This window comes from Lichenostomus cassidix, chromosome 4A (assembly GCF_008360975.1).
Source record: "Lichenostomus cassidix isolate B80296 chromosome 4A, HeHo_3.0, whole genome shotgun sequence".
NCBI classification, from domain to species: domain Eukaryota; kingdom Metazoa; phylum Chordata; class Aves; order Passeriformes; family Meliphagidae; genus Lichenostomus; species Lichenostomus cassidix.
Window position 1 is genome coordinate 4671851 of NC_139485.1, and position 20571 is coordinate 4692421.

The window sequence follows — 20571 nt, forward strand, 5'->3', positions numbered from 1 at the left end:
ACCTTGATTACTTCTTTCTCTCTCTTTTTGCCACCTTCATTTTTTTTTTTTTCAGTTTTTTCTTGAACAGTCCATTTGTTTCCTTGACATTAACAATTACTGACAGCCTGGTATCCTGTCTCCAACAGTGGCAAATAGCAGATGCTTAGAGAATAATGTAAAAAGCAGGGTGAGAATATAATAATCCTAATATACCCTGGCAGCAGTGATCAACATCACGTCTGCCTGACTGTTGTGAATGTGTTTAAGCTCAGCCCAGTGGGAGCTATGCCTAACACCATGTGGGTGAGGAGAGGATAATTTTACAAGATGGCAAATTTTCTTGCATAACTGCCTCTTTCCAAAAGTGTTGGCCTTTCCTTGTGCCACTGCTTTTCTTAGCTTAGCACAAGTAGCCACATACTTGTTTCTGAGCCAGTCCTGAGGTTTATTTGCAGGACTCCTTGTGCCTGATTGAGTAGGAACTTGTGTTCTCTGCCTTGAGTCTCCTTGAGGTGGTTGCGGTGTGGCAAGATGAAGGCAGAAGTCCTTGTTTGGATATGAGCCCTTACAGGATTGTGCTGCTTGACAGATTCCTCTGGCTGTCAAGCTCTGAGTGGTTGCAATGCAATCTGAGAAGTGTGATGTTGAAAACCTCATGATGAAAATCACGGCCATGTAGGGAAGGGAGAGACCCAAAGCAGTAGGAGGAGGTATGTGGAGGGTCTGGGGGTTTTTCTCTCTGCATCTTTATGGTAACTTTGGGGTTCATTGTTTATTTGTAGATTGTTTGTTTTCTCCAGTATTTCTTCAAATCTGAAACAATGTCTGAGCTGTGTGAAGGAGGTAGAAAACCATATTTCAATTTTTTAAATGCTAGGTTTGAAGTTGCATTGAACAATACCTTTGTTAGCATGTAGAAGATATTATCCAGGGCACTGAGCAGCTAAACAAGATGAGTGAAGTTGCAAGTGTTAGGCCTCTAGCTCCTTGTCCTTCCTCTGTTACCGTCCCTGCGCTGGTATCCAACATCACAGTTTGATTTATCCTCGCCTCATGGTCAGCTTGACTGATAGAATTATTTTTTTCAGAGTTGTATTTTCTTTTGTGGTTGTTGCTTTGTACGTTATTATCTGCAAAATTGTTGGAGGAGTCCTTGGAACTTCCCTAGGACAGCACAGAAAGGACCAATGGGAAGACAGAAGCACTTTATTAGCATGACTGTCCATCAGCACCTGGTTGTCCACTGTTTATGTTTATGAGAAGGGTTTTCCCTTTTCATGTAGTGAGTCCGTAAGTCCTGACAGCTCTAACCACTCCAGTGCATGCCACGTGGGTGTTGAAGAGGACTGGACATGATTCTTCATGTCTGTTTTTCCCCTCTCCTCCCAGAAGCAGAGGAGGGCCTCTAGTGAGCTGTGCCAAGTGATGCCTGCGGTGGCTGTAGAGGATGTTCAGAACAGGGTGAGGCACAGAGTGTGCCTTTCCCAGATGGAGGATTCCAACTTTGCTCAAAGTTGTGCATGCCAGAGCTCAGGAGTGTGTGCATATGCAAATTATCTTGTTAGAAATTCAGGGCAGAAAGGCACAGAGCTCCTTTGCTGCCACAGGGAACTGTATCTAGAGACTCAGGGTGGAAATATGCCTCCTGATACATGTTTTAGTTCAGAATAAATCATCTGTAAGTATAGCTCACTCTATTCATTTAGCTGGTGACAGTGTTATTTAGGGGTGATACGAAACAGTCACAAAGTAATAAGGACTGTCTGAGAAGAAAATATGTGCTAAAGCTCTTAGGTGTAATGCTAATTTAAATAAAACATGGGCTCTATTGGGGCTGAAGAATATTTCTCCTAGAAATCTTAATAATATTTAAGCCATGGATGCTTAAAAGTTGGTTTTCTTCAAAATGAAGATGCCACGATTATTTAAGAATGTTTAGACTCCTTTTTAGGTTGAGTTGATTCATTCTGTTCTTAAAAGAATATTTTATGGGTATCTTAGCAGTAGGGACACCTGTGTTCATCTAATGTATGCAAATGCAGCCCAGCAGCCTATAGCCCTAAACAGGATGGAAAGCACAGAGAGGAGCTGCTCATCACACTGCCAAGTCAGACCATGCTTCGAGTTAGGCTGATAGTACTTTAATGATTGTTAATGCAGGTATGGTGCATGGGAAAAGAATGTGACTCTTTGCAAAAGCTGAATAAAAAGAAATGTTGCCAAAATTTACATAAAAGCAAATTATAAATATGCTGAAGGTGACAGCCATCCTACCTGGGAGATGTTTATTACCCCCTCTCTTTATTTCTCTGAAGGTTATTAACTGTGTGGATATTATGCTGTAAAATCCTTTGCTGAAGTGATAACCTTGTGCTACTTGCAAACAAAATTTAGTTAAATTGGAGTCATTACTGCTATCTTGCAGTGCAGATGCTTTCTAGGTATGGTGTAAAAATTAGAAGAAACAAGTCTTACTACCTTTAAGTACTCATTTATAAAAAAAGATAAGTGTGCATTTTTAATGTTATATTATTAAAATTTGTGTTGGAGCATAGTTACAAGAAAAGGTTGATTTCACTTTCCTGACAGAGTTGAAGCTGGAAGAAATGAAGTCGCCTGCCTGTAAGACAAACAAATACTTAAATTTTTGTGGAATGCTTTCCCATGGATCTCTTATTAAGCCTTTACAAGCTTGGCTAGCCATGTAGCTTTAATGCTCTGTTTGTCATCTGACTATTAGCTGTGGCTGAAGGAAGAACTAACTCCAGACTCTAAATGAAGGACTCTCAGTATATCTGTCATAAACAAGCAAAGAAACAACCTCCAATCTCTTCTTAATCTCTAAATAGTGTTGCTCTACAGCTGCATCAATGTTTTCTTGTATAGGCTACATCCTGGGCTATTCCAGAAGATAATTTTGATCAGGAAATGACTACCAGCCACATCACTGCCCCAAGCAATGATGAATTCACAACCCTTTATAGAGTTTGCAATGTCGTCTGACATTGATGCAGAAGACTGCATCTCCCAGAGCTGAGGAAAAAGCTCACTGAAAACACTTTGTGAATAATAATTATAGAGTTATATTCACCTCTGATTTCTTTCTTGAGACCTCTGTGAGAAAACTGGATACTGAGATATATAGAATTTTCTCTTTTGCTCTGTGTTGCTCAGGGACTTCTTTTTTTGCTTCTGGCTGACTGAGGAAAAATGAGAAAACGCTGAAATTGAACACTAGACTTCCTAATAGTATGAAAAGCATCCTAAGGGGCTTGGATGTATGCTGTAATGGCAGTGATTTCTTTGATGATGGGTAGCTAAGAGGTCAAGCTTGAAAATCTTGATATAATTTTCTAAGATAGTTCAGTTTTGTCAGGATGACAGATTTTTTGATTGGAGATGGAATATAAGAAATGAGGGTTGTGGTTTTTTTTCCTAAAGATGATAGGAACAGGTAGCTCTATTTGCACAATAGACCCTGTTATCCTTTTCTTGTTTTGCACAAATGTGGATGCTGAATCTAGAAAAGATGAAGATCCAAGGACAAAATATTGCCTGGAGCAGTCGATGCCATCTTTTATATTAGCTGTTGCTGTACTGCTATATAAAAATCCATTGCAATGGCAGTGTTGGAGCACATGTAATTCTGGAAACCCATTCAGCTTTTAGTGAGTTCTAAGGCAAAATTACTTGTTTGTTAGCAATTCCTTCACTATCAGAAAAGCTTTTGAGAGGACTCTGTTTACAGATTCAGTAATCTGTTTTCTGGGGTTTGGGGCAGTTACTGCTTGTGGTAAAGTTCTGCATGTGCAAAGGGTTGGCTTTTGGGTGATATGGTTAATTTCTGTGCAATCTCTGAGGCCTGACAACTCTAAATTAAACATTTTCTCAAGTTAGTGACTTTTATGTGGATGGTGATTCCAAGCAAACTGGGAAGGATATTAAAAAGAGAAGTTTTATGAGGATGTCATGAATAAAAACTACATATTTACATAGTACATTACATGGTAGCCACATCCTGTTAAATGCCTTTGAATATCGTGTAACAACATCTCTGAAAATACTGACTACTGTTTCACTGTACCTGCAGTGGTTGAGGTGAACTTTGAGTCTCAAAGTGCTGGAAGGTTCCTTAAATCAAGACATTGGGTCTTTCAGAATGAATATTTTACTGCTCAGGTTTACACTGAGTGATTATGAACAGCATTGAGTAAATGTGTGAAATCCTGGAAGCTGTGTGCAGTATCTTACCCAGAAAGGTCCCTGGTAGCTGTGAAAAGTGTGCTGGCAATCAGCAAGGGGTTACATCCTCAGGAGCCACAGTCTCCTACGCATTATGTGAAGAGGAGGAAGGAGAGAAGGGTGCTGACCCTCAGTGCAGGAACTTCTCAAGCTTGCAGTTGAATATCTGCCAGAACTGAATGGAGAAATATCGCTTTTGTCTCAATTTTACTGAAAATGTCCCTCAAAACAGCTTTAGCCCATACTGCCCTTCACCCAAAACAAAGATGATAACTTTGTTTTTTGTCTTCTCATTGCACTCAGTGAAACACACAAATGCTGCCAGAATGCGAATGGGTATCGTGCTCTGAATATGCAGTAGTCTTTTTTTTTCTCAGAGGCTTTATTTTATGATTTAATTATTGCATGACAAGGGTTTGTTTGAAGAATAAGAAGGCAATTTAATTGGATTTTCTATTTTATAGGTAGGATCTAAAGAATTACTAGAAGGTGCTTCTCATAATGTTTACAACTCTCCTTTTATAACATATTTACACGCATTTCAGGGCTGACACAGATGCACGTACAGAAATAGTACGTATTTATAGACTAAGCCTATAGTTTAAGGCAAATAAGCAGGCCTTGCCTTTAGTAGAATATTTTCCTGCATAAGGACTCTGATTTTAAATAGTGTGGATAATGGTGTCTTTGCTATCCGAGTAGTGTATGGTTATGACTCATGGTGTCATAAATACTATGGCTATTACAGTGAGCATCCAAGTGAAATTACACAAAATTATATATTTGCCAGGGTTCTTTTCTCTAACGGCCAAACTTCAAAATAGAAAGCTTTATTATTCATTTTGATGCGTCTGAACTACTGAATGTTCTTGCTGGCCCACTAGACAGTTTAATAGGGCTCCTGAACATCATCAATAATTCATGCGTCTCTTAAACAGGGATGTGGTACTTGTTGTTCAACTATAATCTGGGTGTACTAAATGGTGAGCTGCTCTAGAGTGATCAGAGACATGCTAAGTGCTGGGCCTAGACCTTATAGATGTGCAAGGCTCTTGGATGAGAACACCCTGTGTGTAGTGCCCCCAAACAGGGACCTGTCCTCTCTACTCTCCCCACAACTGTTGCTTTTCCTGAAAGGCAGAGAGGAGTTAGCCAAGGATGTCATGAATGCCCTTCAGTGTGATCTGCGTGATGGAAATAGTGTAAATCCTACCCAGTGTGTGACTGTCAGTGCTGGCTGGCTGGGAAGCTGATGGTCCTGGTGGAGGGGTGTGGGGGAAGCCTGGTTTAGGGTGTCTGAGGGTTCAGGTGGCATCAGCAAAAGTGAAAGTGAGTGTTAAACTGGAAGGGACTGTTCCAGTTCAAAACAGAGCTAAAAACCCAGTGATTGTTGTAGGATGTGTTAGCTGCTATTTATGAAGAAACCTAATGGAATGTGTTTTTCTTTCTTCTGAGCTATGTCTTTGATTTCATTGGTTTTTTTCTTATTTTATATGTCACTCACACTGTGACATCCCTTGTTGTGCTAAATACCATACCCAGATAGAAGGTTTTAGAATCAAAGAGGATGAGAAAGGCCAAGGGTGAGTACAAGCAAGGCTATCCCTGGGGGCCTCAGGGAGGTCTGCTGGTAACATTGGCTGTCTTTGATCTCCTTTTACCAGTGCAGAATCGAGACATGCACAGCACTGAGGCACAACACGTCTAGGATGGGCACCTCGGCAGAGCTGAGAAATCACTGAGTGCCCTGCATAGCAATCCAGGCTTTTTCTGCAAAAACCTTCCTCTTTTAGACTTGTCACACTTGAGCCATGCTCATGTCTCAACAGGCATTGAGTAAGAAGTTACAAAGAGCTCAGAAATCAAGGGTGTATTGTCTTGTGCAGGTATTTCTGAAAAACTGCAGGCAGTGTTATTTTTGAATAAGAATTTGTTGCACGAAGAGCAGTAACTTGTCAGATAAGTGCAAGAAAACAGTACATATAACCATTCAACTGAGAGTTTTACTGTAGGTGGAATGAGTCTAAAGTCAAGACCTTCTTCTTCTCTATTTGAGCTTTTTGTCCTTTATCAGGCTTCTAAGAAAAGTCTCATGCTGACTTGTTGAGTTCTGCTTTGCTATCTGGATAAGAGTCAAACTGTGCCCCATCTTTGTTCAGGATGCAGAAGACTGTGAAGGACTCCATATCTATGCAGCTTTCAGGAGCCAAGCTACAAACCCCAGGCAAATGTGAGTTGTGCTGGTTTGAAAATAGCTTCTCTGTAGCTAACTTGGGGGCTGGTAATGCAGCACAGAGTTGCACTCTGCCAGTGTGATGTCTGTGTTGAGCTGAGGAGCAGAAGGAGGCTCTGTCCCAGCCTGACATTACTTAAGGCTTGGGGAGATGAAATTTCACTGCACGCTGGCTCAGTGTGCCTTATGCATAGGATTTCTAGCAAAAATGGGCTGGAGCTCCCATTTTTCTATCCAGACTGCAATGAGGTTAATCCTAACATGCAGCTCCTCCTGGATATAGTTTTTAGGTTGTGGGTGTGTTTGAAAAGAAAGATGATGGTTCTTCACTTGCTTTTGGCTGTAATGAAGGCATGAAGATTTCAGCATTTCTCTCCTGACTGCTGCATTTCAGTGAACCTTTTGCTCTGTCTGGGTGCAGTGTTTGGGTCAAATGGAAATTCCGGCTCTGTGGTGAAAGAGCAGATGATGGCAGTGGCTGACAGCAATTATCAATCATCTTGGACTTCCACCTTGGAGTGCTGGCTGGTGGAAAAGGGCTGATTGTTCCACACCAGAGGTTACTGTGCTTGCTCATGTGGGAAAAACCCAGTTTCCCATGAGCTGTCAGCAGGGCATCTGAGATCGTAGCTCATGGACCATATTGGATAGGGGAAGCTGGAACTACCAGCATTTGAACCTGTTCCCAAGGCATTTGATTCTGACCTGGGAGGGCTCTGAGTCCCCACTGATGGTGCCTGAGCTTTGAGCACTGCTGCCTCCTTTGCCTATTGCACGCCTGGAGCTGCTGCTGATGCAGTGGTACAGGTTGTACTGCTTCTGCCCAAACTGCTCATCACCAATGAAATAGCTCTGAAATGTGACAGGATGAAACCATTTCATAAGGAATTATTTTATTCCTATTTTCCTCTCTCGTTGCTGTGACAAGCACTGGAGTTCCTCCAGACTGTCAGTGGGCTACAGCCTGGGACCCTCAATCCAAATCTGTTTTCTGCTTTATTTCTTAGTGTCATCTTTTGTTTCCATGGAAACTCTCCAACCTAACTCAAGTTATAATACTGTCAGGTGAATGAACAATGCTGTCATTAAAGAGCATCCTCAGCTCCGGATGTTTGCTTGTTGTGTGTCCTGCTAGGCAGGAATCTGGTGTCAGGAGAGGCTACATGGTCACCAAGACTTAATGGGAGGCTGGAGGCTTTGGAAGAGCTGGTGAAGCCAGCTGTTTCACCTCTGGAGAGGAGTTTCCTTTGGCTGCTGTTCCTTAAAGCTGTTAAGCCCACAGCAATTCTATTCATAGGAAAGGAGGAGTATTTTGCCATTTTCAAAAGAATGAGCTTGGGCTACGTGCAAAAGCCTGTCAGCGAAATTCATATTGAAAAGAACAGATTTACAACAGTAGCAAAGAAAGTTAAACAGAAAATGTGTTGTTTCTGGGAAAATCAGATTAACTCCAAACTGTACCTTAGAGTGAAGGGCTGACTTCTGTCACTGAGTTTGGAAGTATGCAAGGCAATTTTTGTGTGCTGTGATGAATAAGAGTGGCTGATTAGCATCAGTATTTCCCACTCTGCTTGCGCCCTGGAATCTGCTCATGGCAATATCTTCCTTCTTTCAGCCTCATCCCTACTGTTGTCACTGAAGAACATCAGTATGAGAAAAAAGCTTATTTGATTGAAGTGGAGGCAAAAGTACAGTACCTAAAAGAATAGTTTCCCCTTTCCCCTGCGAAGCTTTACAGATGCTGTTATATTGGTAACCACATTTTCTAAGTGCCACATTAGCAGGACAAAAAACCAGTACACAAGAAAATCTGCAACCCTTTAAGGAAGAGCCATTAGGCTGTGAGATAGAATGTGGCTCTGCATCTCTAAAAATACTATATTTGCATCTCTATAAGAACTTCAATTTTGGTAGCCAGGAATAGTCTAGGCATCTTCATTGTAATTATTAAGAATTACTAGCTTGCACAATTACTGCTTTGAGAGAGATGTGAATGTACATGGTATTTTAGAGGATGGGGAGAAGTGAAGAATTTATTGCTATTTAAAAAGCTGAAGTTTACTTGTTTGCTGTCAAACAGGGTAGGAATTAAAGAACTGTCAAGGTGGAGAAGGCTGTGGGTTCATCTTGTTTGTTGTCTCTGATAGACACTAAGATGTTCAGAGAAAGGAGGAAACCTTGTCTTATCAGAGGTGAGAGAATTTCTCCTGCCAGTGAAAACTAGGAGTTGGAAGAGGGATGACAGCAGAGATACAGAGAACAGCTTTTTTGTTTTTTTTAATGGCTGAGATTTTACATTTGAAAAACCCTAAAGGAAAATAATCAGTTTGGAAAGTGGTCAGTACCAGGAAGTTCTTTCACACAAATTTGCAGCTTCCCTGGTTTAGGAACACAACATTTTGGTGCTCAGAAACTCCTATCTACATTGTCAGTTATATCCGTAGCCTGAGGACTGCCACAGAGCCCCTGTACTCAAGGAGAAGGCATCTCATTATTCGTTGGATCTTGGATCATGTTCACACAGTGGAACTGGGCCTCCAAGGCCTGCACTGGACGGTAGGAACAGCAGGAGTTTCTGCAGTGTGGAGTGGGGTGATCAGGCCATGGACTTACTGATTGGCTGCTTATATGATGCACAAATAGTAACCTTTTCTAATTTCTAATAACCTTTTCTAATTCTGGAACTAGTGCAAAATGCCCACAGCTCTGCACCTTACAACGGGTTTCACATACCAAGTAAAACTATTTCCCATTTTTTATTCTTTAAAACTGTATCTGAGCACTGTTTCATAATGGGATGGAATCTTTCCATTCAGCGGTGTAGATCAGCTCTGCTGGCTTTTTGTTTCCCATTAGCTTATTGCATTGATTAAAATAGATGAGCTAGGATGTGCTTCTTGCATGAACACTGCCAGAGCTGGCAGCCCTCCACAGGGCTGTACTAGCAGGTGCAGGTACTCCTTGTCAACACATAGGTGTCACCTCACCATTCTTGACTGCTTCTCTCATGGGTTGGGGTGGGAATGCTCCTACATTCCTGGTGCAGACCAGCATTTGGATATTGTTTTGACCTCCATAAGTATCTCCTGCTGCAGTATACTGTTGTAATAAACTCTTAACATGCCTGTCTTCTGGTCCTCCAAAAGCCCCATTTTTCACAGCACATTTTCTTTTGAAGTCTGATTCAAAGCCCATTGTAATTGGTGTAGTCTCCTATGCATTCTAATGCTGCCAAATCAATGGTCAGGCATTTAGGAACGAAGAAAATTGCTTGCATCTGCAGGGTGGGAGGATTCAATCTTAGAGTGCCATGATGTTTGAAAGGGTCTTGGATGTCAGGCTGAAATCCAGCCACGTGTGAGCTCCAGCTTTGTGTGGCTGAATGCAGCCCTTGGCTGTACCTGTGGGGGACGGATTGTTGCTCCCATACACCCTGCTGATGACACGGGTCCTTAGACATTCAGCCCCTCTCTGATATCAACACGTGTTAAAAAAGGATTATAGAAATTCATCAAGGGCTCAGGAAAGTTCTGCAAAAATGACTGGGTGTCTGTAAAACATTCGTTTTTAATGAGAGGCTCAGTCTAGTTAAAATAAGGTTAAGAGGATACTTATCGGAACTGTATAAACACTGCAGCAGGAGATTTATGGTTGCAGGAGACTTTTTAAACTAATAGGCAAAAGTGGAACTGTATAAATCAGTGGATGGAAACGAAAATGAAGCTAATACATGTTGGAGGAAGCGTAACCCAAAAAAAATCTTGCCTAAGAACAGAGTGAGTCTTTATCACTACAAGTCCTTAGGAACATATCCATTTTGAAGGTCAGCACATTACTGACTTCCAGGGTAGCTGCAGGAGACTCTCATTAAAGATTTCTGGGTTATACTATGTGTAAGACACATTAAATATTTAGATTCCCTACTCTTGGCCTTAAAACCTAAGCATTTGGCAGTCCCTGAAGTGAGGGAGCTTTGGAGAAAATCCTTCCAAAGTTTTAGATTGAATGTTAGGAAAAAATCTCTAACAGAAAGGTTGTCAAGCACTCAAAAAGGCTGTCCAGGGAGGTGGTAGATTCACCATCACTGGAGGTACTTAGGTATGGCACCTGGGGGTGTGGTTTAGTGGTGGGCTTGGCAATGTTAGATTTACAGTTGGACTCGATGATTGTAGGGAGCTCATTGCACTGTTATTACTAATTTCCATAAGGATCCAGACTCCATTGGCCAGAATTTCTCCAGGTTCCAATGACTTAAAATAAAAAAATAATTCTTTTCTATTCTGATTTTTTTTTTTATTAGTAACTTCAAATTGATATTTCTTAGCATATAGTTTTTGCTGGAGAAGCTTTTAGATGTAATGTTTTTAGCTATATATAAAATTACCTCACTGATGCTTATGAATGTTTTATCCCAAGAGCAAAATCTGTAACTAAATATTCTGGGCAAGTAATGAAACTGTCTTTAAAGAAACCCTTTGAAATGTACATATTAAGTAAGTGAAGAAAGGAACAATCAATGATTTTTTTTTATTTTATTTGCAGCTTTAAGCTGTAGGGATCTTAGATGTTGCTCACAGATTTAATAGGTATAAAAAAACAAAGAGAGTTTCTTTTTCCCAGTTTTTATTTTCCTTTAAACAACTGTCATCATATTTACTGGTCACTATGTATGTTGCAAATAGGATTTTATACCAAGATCACAGTTTTGAGATTGCAGCTACTTTTTGTTTTTTTATAAAACATTTATTAAGGTAGAACTGAATAAATGTCCTGTGCATCAATGCCCTTTGAGAAGCACTCTCCATTTGTGAGTTATGTCAATACAAACTAATAATTTATTACTATAATAATTTATTATTTTAACAGTATTTTACATTTGATCTGCTTTAAAATGTTTCATTTGCCTTAATAAAGCCTTGGGATGCTCTTGTGTGGCTGATGCTATCAATATTGAAGACCAGTGCTTTTAACAGTAGTAAGGTTTTTTGAAGTGAAGCATATAGATATAATAGGAGTAAGAATAATATACATTTAACTAAACTGGCTTAATGTGCCCCATCCTGCTGGGGAAAAAAACCCAACAAGCCAAAAATGAGAAGGAGCCCAAGCTGTGTGAGTGAATGAACCAGTGAGCAGAACTTCCTGCACTTCTGTTGAGGGTGTTTGGCTATTTCCCTTTCCAGCTTCCATCCTTAAACTTTTCACTGTGTTTGGGTAAAACCTGCTCTTTCCTTGACAAATGTTTGTTCCTTAGGTTTGCCTTGACTTGTTTCATAGCTGTTATCACTCATGCTGTTCTCTCTCAAGTATTTGTTGCAGGTGCACTTCAGGGGTTGTGTTGTTTGGGAATTCTTTTGATGCTGAAGAGCTCTTTCTAATGTTTGCCTGCATTTAATGTGCTAAAATCTTGGGAGCTGTTTTTTCCCTGAGATTTTGGATGGAAACGGTAGCTTTTGCAAATATCATCTGCCATTTATCTGGTTCTGTTTAAAATCTGACTTTTTCAAGATTTTTATAATTTAAAATTGGAAGTTTCTAAAGTACAGAATTTTGGTGGCTGTTTTTCTTCACAAAATTCTACCTTTTTCTACTTTGCAAAGCTGGCATAGCCTTCTGGGAAGGTAATCTTTGTGTGCCTAGAATTGATAATATGTGATTCCTAGCAAATTTCAGCTCCACTTCAAACAGAAATCCCTTTGATTCGGGGTGCCTCTGTAGGGTTGTATGGTGCTTAATCTCTAGGGTTATCTGTATTGCAGACACTCTGCAAACATTTATTTAGTTTAGTACTAATGTGTATATTGTTCTTTTGCTGAAATCTTCGTGCACATCTTGTAACCAAAGCATCTGTGTGAAGCCTTTGCTGCAGGAGAGAGCAGTGTAACAGTTTGTGCAATATCCTTCCATTGTTCTGTTCTTACTGAGTCCACAGCTTTTATTTGTCCTTCATGTTTTGTTTTTACCAAAATATGAGGCATTTCTTAGCCTCCAGACTTAGTGCAGCTGTGGTTCTTTGACTGCTGTTTTGTCCAAGAGACTGTAACACAAAGTGTGTTTCTAGTGTTAAAAAATATGAATGTGTTTTTACCCTCATTCACTGATATAGTTTGCCTTGTTCCAGGAAGTATATAATACAGCAATTGGAGTCTTTACTTTGGGGTGACAGTTGCTGTGCTGAGTGTATTTTGACTTCAGGCAGTGCATTTTGCAATTGAGGAAGGAAAAGCTTCTTGATTATGAATGTTAATAAGTAAAGATATAGGATACCACAATTTTGAAAGCCTTTTCCTTAGAAAGAAAAGTTTTTTCAGGTGAAAAATCCATTGTGTGTAGCATTATTATCATTATACTGTATGCAATATTGTTGACTTGTGGGTTTCTAATTTTTTGGAAAAATATGAGAGCCAATGGTCAAACGGCCATTTCCTATAAATACAAATAAAATACATCTGAAGAGGGCTGTCCTAGACAGTACAGTCTGGACCTTAATCTGAAGTGAAGGAAAAATGTGATTTCCCAAACCATTACTGTTTTTCTGGCACTCTGTTTTATTCTTATTGAGATGTTCTTAAACTGATAATCTCTCAAATGATTCCTTATATTGATTCGAGCAAATCACTGCTGTTGTGGGACTTAATTGCTGGATAATCGATGTGTAACACTGCTCCTTGTTTTGTGTGTTGTCTTTAAATACCACAACCCCCACCTCCCTGTGAACAGCTGACTTTCTGGCTGTCCCCTGCCAGCCTGGCTGGGGCACAGGGGTGTGGTGGTCACCCTTGGAGCTGGACACTGCCTCCCTGGTGCTGCTGCACTCGCTGAGGCTCTGGCGACAACTCGCCAAGGACGCGGATTAACGGAAATGATTCCCGAGGTTTTGAGTCTATTTATAACTGGGGGGGAAAGTGCTTTTTAAAGGCAAAAGTTGCATGAAATGTCTCCTGTCAAAATCTCACTCATCAATGTCAAATTCTCATGACATTGACAAAATAGCTATTTCTGCATGGAAAATGTGACAAAACTGAGTTTTGAATTCGCTGCTGACTTTTGTGTTTGCTGCTTTCCTTGGAATTAGCTCGTTTCTCTGGGAAGGTGTTAATTTTAAGCTAGCAACTCTAAAAATGGGTGACTCTTCTGCTCAAAGTAGTCTTGATGTTGAGTTTTTATTATAAGTAGTTTACTCTTTATGAAATACACGTCTCGGGAGGCAGGAGAATTGTGCATAGCAAATTGTGCAGGCAGATATCAAAGCACTGCATTTATGGCTAGATCTGTGACTCTGAGCTGGAGCCCCTAAAGATGTTCTCACCACACCAATGCAGCAGAAGGGCAAAGCTGCTGCCCTATGCTCTTCTGAGGGGTAAGGCTCTCAGTTTGTCATGACAATGTTGCCCAACACATGATATGTTTGTACTTAATAGACTTATTACTCGTTAGATTCATTGGACTTATTATGTACTTAAAAATCTTATGAAAATTTTCATTCGTCTTGCTCGATGGTAGGTAAGAATGAGTGTGAAGGACAGTGGAAACCGAGTATGTATGAATGTTCTGTGGATGTGACCCCACTCTGGATTTATATTGACAAAAGAATATAAAGGTAGCTGATAATCCTGACAGACAGTAAATTACAGGTAGGCATTTGTTTCTGAGCCCAATGGCTTTTGCATTTCATTTCATATCCTAAGGGAACATCTCTACAGCAGATAAAAAATGTTTAGGAGTTAATGGCCCCTCATCTGCAACATCATTTCCCTTTTAACCACACACTGAAAGCTGCCCCTTTACTATGTTACTTCCTCAGCATCTGTTTCAGAAGTCACTAAGTCCAGGTCCGGTTTATTGGAAAAAGGAATATCTCACACAATTTTCTTCTCTGCTTCCCTCCCAGGTTTGCTGGAATCAGCTGCTCCTGGCTAGTGTTCCTCCCAGGAGAGGCTGGACCTGCCAGGAAGCTGTTTGGAGGCTTTCCCATGCTCTCTCTGAGGCTGACTTTTATCCTTCCTTTGCAGATGCCTGTCCTGCTTGCTTGTCTCTTAGGTCCTATTCAGAAGCCTGATTTATTTGCATTTATGTTTGGTTTTCTTTCAATGCAGTCCTTGCAGCCTGGATCAGTGGTGCTCTGGGTTTCTGTTTTATATTCTCCATCTCTTGGCAGCAAGCCCCTCTTTTGGTGAAAAGAGCGCTTGGTTAATATTTGTGATGTAGATTGAGCAGGCTGGGAGTTGAGAAAGGTGGCTAAACATCCCCTCTTCTCCCCAGGAAGTGTGCTGGTGTAGGCTTTGCAGGCTCAGTGTTGTGGGCTGATGTACGGCTCCAAATGGAGCTGTAGGTATGCCGCTGGGCCACCAAAATCCACTAAGGATCACAGTGATGATATAGGAGTAATAATTCAAAAATCTATGACCCTGAACATATTGTCAGGGTGTGGTGAAAGCCAAGGGAAGCTCCGTTTTGGTGCCAGCGTTGCTAAGTTGGCTTGTCTTGTCCTCCAGTCTGTGAGCAGAGTAGGATGGAGTGGGAAGGTGGTGGAGGAGCACGGAAAAGACTGCTGCTAGCATGGCATTAGCTGCTTCCAGAAGGAGATACATGGAAATTAATTCCTGGAGTGTAGGTTTGATAAGCATCTTGAATCCTCCTGGGCTTGACTGGGAGCTGGTGATATTTAAGTATACGACTGAGAGGTTCAAATAAAGGTTGTCCCTTACACAGCCTTGCTGCTACTCAGATATCTGTGGTTTTTGGCTATCAGTGGGAAGAAGCAAAGTAAGCAGATGATGCTGAATTATACAGGCAGTAATGCATTATCATATTTTTTCATTCATGGTGGAGGTGGATGACATGTCTGTAGAGATATATTTGAAGTCCTCCCTAAATATTTTTATTAAAATCATGACTTGCTGGTTTCAAAGCAATTGGTTTCTCAATCTGTTTGTTTACTTGTGGAAATCAGGATGTTTTCAACATAAAAGACTGATTACAAGTTTTGTATCTCCAAGCTTTATTGTAAGGAGCATAAAAACCATCAGACATCTTAGTATGGGAATTAAGATGCAATCCTTCTTTCTGCATACCATCCTTTACTTTTTAATTTCATTTAGATAAGAAAATCCAATCTGCTGCAGAACACTGAATCCCAGTAGTAATAAGTCTTGTACACATCTGTACATCCAGCATCAGTTGCAAAGCAACCTATAGATTTTTTTATGCTGTGATAAAAGCAACTTTAAAAAAAGAGGAAAAGCCAAATCCTGTAATCCTTTGTTCATCTTGAAGTGAAATTCTTGTGTGCTCTGTGCATGGGAGAGTGACAGCTGCTCCACAACACACTAAAGCTTCCTGTGTTTCAAAGGAAGAAACACAGAGTAAATATTTGTGGCTGTCAGTGCAGTCCTGTTGTTGGTGTGCAAACATTTGACCCCGGACCTTCCCTGCTCATTTTGAAACTTTTGGGCTGCGTGGATCCCATGTGCCTAGCTGAAATATTCCCTGAGAACAACATAAGCTAACCTCTCATTTTTGAGGTCCACCGTATTTGTTGTCAATTGAATACATTGTATATATAACTACTTTAAATCTCTTGTCATCTTCAAGATAACTGCTCTTTTTCTGCTATCACTTTTGATAGCTTTGTAATGTCAGGTTGTCCCCTCATTTGGGGTAACTCAGCTGCCACACAGAACTTATAGTGATGTTTGAAATATGTTTCCCCCCTGAGTCCCCAAACTAATTTGGTACAACCCGGACTCCAAAATAACTTCTCTGAATGCTGTGGACTTGAGCCTGTATAAGCCAAACTTTTATAACTGCTAGAGCAATAAAAAAACACAGCTAAAACCCTGTAATAGAAGTCATCCTCATGACAGAGTGGTAAAACTTGCTAGGACTTCTCCCACTGATGACTATATTTATCTGGTGTGCCAGTGCTGGGCACTGAAGTGCTGCCAGGGCTGGGTATGGAGGAGTTCAGCTCTAAGTATAAAGTTTCATCCACTCTGGTATTCAGTTATCCATTGAAAATCAGATTATAATTAATCTACATTGGGACTGATTTTTAGTTTGAGTTATGTTTCTAAGAAGGGAAATAATCACATCCAATATGTATCAGTGCAGTTCATCTGTTGCTGTTTCCATTTAAGCCCTAATCTTTTCAGCGCAGAAATATTTAGCTGCCTAAGAATGTGTCCATGCCTCCAGCACCAAAATCCTTTATTTTCCCATACTTACAGAGGATAAACATTTACAGATCCTCCTGAAAGATATTTCCATGTTGTAGAATGCTGTGATAATGCCTGTGAAAATGTGTGTTTGGATTCTTTGTGATGACCAGTTTGAAAATGAAATTACTCATCTCTTTAGGGAAGAAGCCTTGATAAATTATTTAAGCATTTTAAAAATCAGTGTGTAATAAATACTGGCATATTCTTTTATGAAGTTCATTCTCTTATCTAAGGTTAAACTATAAAAGGATATAAGCCTTGAACCAGAGTAGAACTGATGCATTCATAATGTCCACTTTAAATGCTAGCTCAAATTTGTTCAAGCTATTGTGCAAAATATGCTAATTTCCCATGAAAGTTGCTCTGAATTGGTAGCAGCAGCATTACAAAAGCTTGCAGACCCACAGGATTAATACCACCAGGGTAAAATGAACATTTAGCAATCAGCCCATAAAACTAGGTAGGGTCCACTCTCTATACTTGTATGGTTTCTTAAACTATTGGAGGCTATTGTGTCCTGTCTTTGAGCCAGGAATCCCTGTATTTGAAAATGTCAGCATTAGGAGAATTTGGTGCTTGTTTGAGAGTTGGTCTCTGACTGGTTATGAGATTTGTGTGGGAGGGAATTCCATCAGGCTGGAGGTGCATGTTTAAATCCATGTACTTGTCAATGCTTCAGTGCTGAGCCAGGCTCAGACTGCCCAACAGCAATGGAATAAATGGGAATAAATAGAATAAATAATAATAATAATGGAATAAATGGAATAAAATGAATAATAAATGGAATAAAATGGGTTTGGGCCAAAAAATGGAAATGAGGAAATGAATACAGGAGTGTGGAAGAGCAGGGCAGGGAGAGCTGCAGCATGTGTGGAAAACCAGGTCTCTGTCAAATCTGCATTCCCAGTCATGGGTAGCCAACAAATCTGCATAGCTGCAGGACAGGCTGGGCGTGAGAAAGATGAGATTGGGAGCACTCAGGAGTCAGGGGATGGAGCACAGCCCTGCCTTGGGCTCTGTCCCAAAGTGGCTTCAACCATCAGATTTTGGACTGAACATCTGGAAACAACAGACTCCAAACATGGTAAACTCAAGACTGAGGACTAAGAGACTGCTGACTCCAGTTCACTTATGTAACTCAAAGTCTTCATTCTCAGCGTATCATGTTCAATGTTTTGCCTTCTTAAATATCTGTGGAATAACTGGGCAAATACTGCCTGTGTGCTATTCTTTGTGTACTTCTCTACCAGGATTGGTTTTGTTCAGGTGTCCTTGCACTTCTGCTCCATAATTAACAACTGAGTGTGGACAATTGAAAGAAATAGATTCCAGTATGCTGGATGTAGAAGAGAAAGTATTTGCAATGGTTATGGGACTTGAATTGTATTAATATCCCCTTTCCATCCTTCCCTTTTCTTTGTTTAGATACTTTGTATGTGGACTGCCAGTCTTTGGGGAATACTTGTTCCCCATGCACAGTGAAAGGAACTGCCAGTGTGGTTTAGGGCATGAGCAGTTTTCCTGCAGCTACTGGCAGTGTCCTGCCTTCATCACACTGGAGACATGCTTTTGCTTTTGTTTTAGTAGCTGCACTGTGCCACACTGCTGACTCTCCTTCATGTGGATGTTCTGTCAGTCATGGCTCACCTGTGATCGATCTGACTGAAATAATGAAAATTCCTGATAATCTGGGATTGCAGTGTTTGGAATGGTTTCTGTTCCATGACTGGTGGCATCCCAATCATCAGAAGGTATAGTGCAGAATTTGTATGTATTTTGCTTTATTATTTTTCAGATCATTACCTTCTTATTAAATTCCTTGGTGAAGAGTCTCCTCTTCTTGATTTTAACATAAATTAGCAGACTAATAAAGGGAAAAAAATGCCAGCTTGGAATGTCTACCATCTATTTTAAATTGTATTTCATTCCTCCTTTCTTTCATAGGATTCTCTTTCTCTCCAACCATTGTAATACATTGAAAAATCCAATGAATATAAGCAACTGCATCCAGCACTGCACTGAATACATCCTGATAATAGAAATGCTGTTTTTCAGATGAAAAATAAAACAGTGAGCCACAGGCTTCTGTGAGGTATTAAATTCTTGAAATGCTTGATTTTTTTCTCTGTTTAAAATATGTCACTTTCTGTGGTATGCTGAGGAATCTCTTTCCATCTCATTCTGCAAAAGGAACTTGGGGAATAAAGTTAAGAGTTTATCAAATACTGATTTTTAGTTGCTTATGTTCTTCTGTTTAGTCTGCTACAAAAGTGCTTGGCCTTGCTAGCAAGAAACCTACATTTTGGGGAAGTTTTGTCAAGTTATAGTGATGCTGAGGTGTATGGCTATACACAGCAAAAGATGTTTGCTGAGGAGTTCATGATATCTTTGAAGTGGTGCAATAACTCTTAAACAACTACTAAGTTTGGTTTTTTTTTTGGATTGCTAATGAGGGTTGTATTGACATGACCTATAACTTATTAGCATTTTGTTTTATTGTTATGCATCTTGTTTACTAGACAAATTATTTTCGTTTTAGATTGCTCAGCAATAACTGTTTTTTATTTAATTAAATGGATTTTTTATTGTCTCTACTTATTGTGTTCAACTGGAAAATAGAACAGCTGAAATGTACTAATCAGATATTCTTTGAGAGCTGAAAATGTCTTTATTTTGGCTGAAAACAAGTTTTATAAAATCACTTAGGACTTCATCAGAGAAATATAGTAAGTGTGCACTTTCAATTTGTCCTCTTTACTCCGTTTGTGAGGGATAATATTAGCACAGAAAGAGTTTGTATATTTTTTTTTCCTCCTCAATCCTTCTGGCCTTTCCACTTCCATCTAGACCTCAAAGCTCTGAGGTTCAGACTCAATAGATGTTCTCAATAGCTATTGTTCCTTTATTTGCTGCTAAGTTTCCTTCTGATGTTTCTGACGTGTTTAGGTGGTGACTGTGCAAAATAAAGCTTCAGGGTAGGAGCAGCCTGTCAGGTGCTGCCAGTGGATCTGGGATCTCCACTCCACAAGGAGCAATGGGGGACACTGTAATTCTGCATAAAATGCTTTCCTCACTGCATCTTGAGGTTATTTACTGAAATAGAGATTATGCATAGATGTAGTAGGATCAGTAAGTTCATCTGAACAGGTTGTAGCAACCAAGTCCGCCCGGAGCCATCCCCATGTAAAATCAACTTGCTCATCTTTACAGTTATATTAGCTCTACAGCAGCCTTGCAGCTCTGTTGAGAAACAAACAAGGTAATGTGTCAGTGTCTGGAGTAGTGTGAGTGTTCCTGTAGTTTATCTGAAGCTGGATCATTAGGAATCAATTTATCTAGTGGAATAAATAGCCCCAGTGCTTCCTGGAGTATACCCTAGGCTCCTCTCCACAGGTTATTAAAAATAAAATGAAAGGTGGGAAAATATATTAATGCAGCATCTTGTTTGTGAAGGCAGAGAAATTCTTTAGAGGGACCTAAATCCTATATTGATGTGGCAGCCTTGCAGAAGACCTGGTTAAATGCAAATAAAAGGGACAATTTCCAAAAGAACAGGTAAGTACTGAGAGACTGATGCTATGAGTTTGGACATGTACTGCTTTGCCTTGATATATATTATGTTGATATATTTTAATAAAACCTCAGTTTTCCTCCACTCTTACCAGCAAAGATCCAACACCATCATGGTTTTAGTATCAGGACCAGAGTGATTTGACTCTTTCTGGGGCCAGGTGCCCACCTAAGCTGCTGTCACTTCCCTCTTCAGATGCACAGGGGAGAAAAAATATACCAAAAGGCTCTTGGGTCAGGGTAAAGACAGGGAGATCACTCAGCACTTACTGTCATGGGCAAAACACTCGGCTTGGGGACATTAGTTTAATTTATTCCAAATCA

At 40.2% G+C, this 20571-nt stretch overlaps 1 protein-coding gene across 5 annotated transcripts in view; it reads left to right on the plus strand.

Annotated features, from left to right (window-relative positions):
- Positions 1–20571, plus strand: part of HTR2C (5-hydroxytryptamine receptor 2C) — a 224847-nt gene that overhangs the window by 40056 nt on the left and 164220 nt on the right. Inside the window, exon 2 of one of the 5 annotated variants that reach the window (XM_085060267.1) lies at positions 6299–6454. The exons of the other annotated variants lie outside the window; for them this stretch is intronic. The gene's annotated coding sequence lies outside the window, so the exon portion shown is untranslated. The remainder of the gene's footprint in view (positions 1–6298; positions 6455–20571) is intronic. 5 annotated transcript variants of the gene reach the window in all.